A 5,000-nucleotide genomic window follows, 5' to 3' on the forward strand; every position below is an offset into this window, starting at 1 on the left:
TTTATTAATACAGTTTATTAATAGTTTATTAATACAGTTTATTAATATAGTTTCCTACCTGATACTTGCACTAGATTGCATGTCCTACCTGCAACACTAAAACTAGTTTACTCATCTGTGCCCTGTTCATTCTCACATAATTAACAACAGCTATTGTGTGAAAATACATTCACACATGGATTGAGATGGTGTGTGAGAGTGAAAGTTCATTAATTCAATTCAGTCTGTGTGTGTGTGTGTGTGTGTGTGTGTAAAACATAAAACCTCTATTAGCACTGAGCTGAGTGTGTGTTTGTGAGAAAACTCCTTTAGCAGTCAGTGCACTCAGATTAGCCTTAACAGCTAATGACGCGTACGATATTGAGTTGTGAGTAGTGAGCGCCTCATTAACACCAGTCCTCACACTCTGCTGGAGCCAAAGTAGCACCGCAACTCATCCCTGTATCCTTTAGCAGGACAGGAAGTGACCTTAACCTAACAGAGGACTCCAGCAGGTAACACAGGTAGACCTGGGTTCTAACCACACTGAGGTCATGATCGCAGTGAACACACCTGCTGTCTGCTGGAAACTACACAAATTGCTCTGAAGAAGCATTTCAATGTGTAAAATTAATGTCAGCTCCAGTTTTTTTTGTCTGTAAAGAGTGCAATGGTGAGATTACCACTAATTTACAATTATGGAATGTAGCTGACACTTTTATCCAAAGCGACTTAGAATTATGACTCAATACAACTTAACGGTTAAGGGTCTTGCTCAGGCACCCAACAGTGGCAACTTGGCAGTTGTGGGGCTTGAACCAGCAGCCTTCCCAGTACAAGTCCAGTACCATAACCACTGAGCTACCACTGCCCCTAAGGCCTGTGTTTTGTTAAGGCACTGAAATGAGGGTGAATTTTGCAGTGTGCATGTGTGAACTTGTAAAGGTTTTTTTGTATGTGTGTGCGTGTGAACACATAATGTCTTAAAGTCTGATACACTGTGCATCAAATGTACTGTTGAAAGATCCTTTATACTCTCCCTCTCTCTCTCTGCTTCTCCCCCTCTCCTTCTCTTTTCTTTCTCTCTCTCTCTCTCTCTCTCTCTCTCCCTGTCTCTCTCTCTCCTTCTCCCTCTCTCTCTCCTTCTGTCTCTCTCTTTCTCCCTCACTCTCTCTTGGTTGAGTATGTGGAATGCCTGGATACGAGAGGAACGGAGCGGGAGCAACGGATCATGATGGTGTGAGCAGTAAGTGAGAAATGGTTGTGTCACAACAAAAACAGGAGATCAACACACGGAATGTGTCTGCACAGGCTAATCTGAAGACGTTTGTACATGTGCGGAGCTCACACAGTCACATGTGAACAGCACAGCTTTTGTGAGACGCACTGATGTTTTACTCCAAAGGCTGATTCTCTCACGCAAGTCTTCTCACGGTTTGGTTAGCTGGAGAGCTCAAGCTATCATCTCAACACTAGGGAAGATGCCTCCTGCTTCCACACAGTGGTGTCCTGTCTGGGCAGAGTTCAGAGAGTGAGCAGGAGCTAACACAGGTCTCACACGCACATCCGTTAGCCGCAAGGACGCGAGCCACGTTAGCACTGCCGTCTCACGTTGTGGCGACTTTCACACGTGTTTCATCATTTCCAGTACAACAACGTTGGTATTTACGAGTGTCATGCTACTGTCATGTCACACGTGAGGTCACGATCAAGGGAAAAAGGGTAAGCACGCATCTTGTGTGTATCCAACTGTTTTTTACACACACACACACACACACACACACACACACACACATTCTCAGAGTGTTTGAGAGTGTGTGAAAGGGTGACTGGGCCTTGGTCTCTGTGAAATTCCAGTGCATGTTCTCAATAAGAACATGCAACACTCAACAGCACCCAGCAAATGAAAAACTGCTGAAATGCATACTACACACACTCACACACACACACACACACACACACACACACACACACACACACGCACAGACACACACCCCGATCTTCTCCTCTGATCACCCCAATAATGATTGTGTATGTGTGTGTGTCCATTAACTGATACCCCTGTTTTACCCTCCACTATTGACTAATAAACAGAAGATGCATCTTCTGTGTTCTATGTGCTACAGGTCCTTTTACACCAAGTCCAACCTCTCCAGACTAAAAACAGTAAACAAGTGGTCTCGATCAACATCAGATATCCCCTTTGCATCGTTTGTTTTAGGGTTTTTTTTTTTGTATCATCTTAATTGCCAACAGCCAAAGGCAAATTTCCACATTTGCAGATAATAAAGTGTCCGTTCTTTGGAGGATCTGCTCAGAGGGTGATGTGATTGGGGTGACGTGTCTCAGATGTTTCCCAGGATGCTGGAGGAGCTCAAAGCAGAGAGTGTCCTCACAGCTGGTCTGTCATTACGATGGCTTACGTTCAGATCGCAGACACTCCTGGAGGTATGGAACCAGACAAGCCCAACCTCCCTCAGCCTCGCTTATTAGGTACACATTCAACTCAAGATGATCACAGTTGTTTTTTAGTCAAAAATGTGCACAGTTGTTTTTTTTTTTGTTAGTGTCAAAAAAGAAAATAACATATTGTTTTTGCAACTTATCACTGAGCACAGGTGTGTGTGGGGGGGGTGGGATGTGCGTGTGAGAGACAGAGAGAGAGAGAGAGAGAGAGAGAGAGAGAGAGAATGTATACTTGAGCATGTGGCTTGTTGCATGTGTATTTGTACTCTGCTACAAACAGACGTGTTATTGTCTGTGTTTTGTACTAAAATTAAATTAATACAATACCACAGAGTCCAAGCAGGTCTCTTCAGTGTTACCACAGTCTCATGGCAGTCTCAGCTGGTCTCTCTGGTGTTACCTCCTCTCGCCAGCACTTCCTAACGCTTTGGTTGTGTGTTGAATGTGTTGTGGCTTCCTAAGCGTTTCTCCCAAACCGGAAACCCCGAGCAGAGGTATTCCACTTCAGATTCAGAACTTTATAGTGTATCGGTGAGTCCAAGACCAGACAGAACATCAGTATTGAAACACCTGTACCTGGAGGGGCAGGAGCTATAGCCCCTTTACTGAGTGACCACTAATTTCAATATTTCAATATTTAAATTAAATATTTAAATGAACTACAAGCATTACCAAAATCCGGGACTGGAAATTAGATTTGAGATCCAGGGTTGAAGACTTTTGCCCTAGAGCCTTTTAGTGTCATGCCGTTCTGGTCCAACAGGGGGCGGTAAGCAGAGAATCTGCATATTGCCACTGAGCTATTTTACAGCTACTTCGGTTTGTGTTTTCATGTATTTATGACTCCTTTCCTGACATATTTCATGCAGTCAGGTATGAAGAATGTGTGTGTGTGTCTGTGTGTGTGTGAGTGTGTGTGTCTGTGCGTGTGTGTCTGTGCGTGTGTCTGTGCATGAGTGTGAGTGTGAGTGTGTATGTGTGTGTGTGTGTGTGTGTGTGTGTGTGATATTCCCCATTAAAACTGCGAACATTTGCAATGGGGCTTCTTGTAGGACTAAAGCCCACTCCTGGGAGGTAGTGGAGAGGGGGTCTATCTAAGATGGATGGTCTGCCCAAACCACTTCATGTACACATCATGGAGCTCAAACACACACAGACACACACACACATACAAACACGTCAGAGAGTTTAATCACCTCCGGAAAAGGTTATGGAACAGTCCGGGTAACTCTAGAAAGGCTAAGGTGTTTTTTTTCTTATGCATTTTTTGCGTGTAATTTTGACACAGTCCCTGAGGAGAGGCACAAGAGGAAAACTGTACTGCAATCAGCCAAAATGGGCAGAGACAAGAGCTCACACACACTCACACACACACACACACACACTCACACACACACACACACACACACACACACACTCACACACACACACACACACACTCACACACACACACACTCACACACACACTCACACACACACACACACACACTCACACACACACACACACACACACACTCACACACACTTACACTCACACACACAGGCACAGACATACGCACATACACACACAGAAAAAACACTCACACACAGAAACAGACATACACACACACACACGCAGATACACACACACATACACTCACACACGCATACACACTCACACACACACACACACACAGACACACACACATGCAAACACACACACAAGCAAACACACACACAAGCAAACACACACACATGCAAACACAAACACACGATATTACAGTATAGCACAGAGAGATATAGGACGGACTAGTCTAGACACACACACACCTTCCACACCACACAGTGTTTCTTTTTCACACACTCACCCATGCGTTGTCTCATTCTGTTTCACACACACTCTGTAGTGCAGCCTGCTGAGTTGTTTCCAGAGTATGAAGCAGGAGTGTGTCTGCACATCCGTGTTATCCTGCTGGAGCTGAAGCATGACCTTCCCGCCTTCCAGAACCTGGCACTGGGCTCATCTGATCTGTTTATTCCCCGCACTCAGCAGCATGGAGCAGGCGTGCTAGAAACCCCCACAGCTCACAAACCCACAGATGTTAGCAAACGGACCAACCCTAAACTGTGTACTGCAGCAGCAGTGGTTCCCACATCCATCACTCCCAGCAGAACTCTCTGGCCCAAAGCCCAGGACTGTGGGACACCGTAATCAGAACCAATCCCGATAAGACGCTCACAGTAAGGTCGTAGCGGAGGTAAGACACACAGACCTGCAGACAGACAGGTGGATGTGGGGTGAGTGCAAATCTGTCTCTGCACCACTCTCTCTCTCTCTCTCTCTCTCTGTGTCTGTACCAATCTCTCTCTCTCTCTCTCTCTTTCTCTCTCTCTGTCTGGTCACCCTTTACAGTTCACAACATACTGCATATCCTTTCAGAGGGACCTGACATACCCTCTTCGATACAAACACAAACAAATGGGTATCAATACACACAAGCACATTCACTCAAGCCCTCTAGGACTCATTGGCCTAACAGCCATCCTGTTACAGTAACGTCCTGGGGCCAGGAACG

General features: G+C 45.4%; 1 protein-coding gene across 2 annotated transcripts in view; it reads right to left on the reverse strand.

The window, feature by feature from the left end:
* trabd2b (TraB domain containing 2B) overlaps positions 1–5,000 on the reverse strand; it is a 55,994-nt gene that overhangs the window by 9,853 nt on the left and 41,141 nt on the right. The window lies entirely within an intron of this gene.

The sequence above is a fragment of the Electrophorus electricus genome, chromosome 25, assembly GCF_041902795.1.
Source record: "Electrophorus electricus isolate QZ-2024a chromosome 25, ASM4190279v1, whole genome shotgun sequence".
In the NCBI taxonomy this organism is placed as follows: domain Eukaryota; kingdom Metazoa; phylum Chordata; class Actinopteri; order Gymnotiformes; family Gymnotidae; genus Electrophorus; species Electrophorus electricus.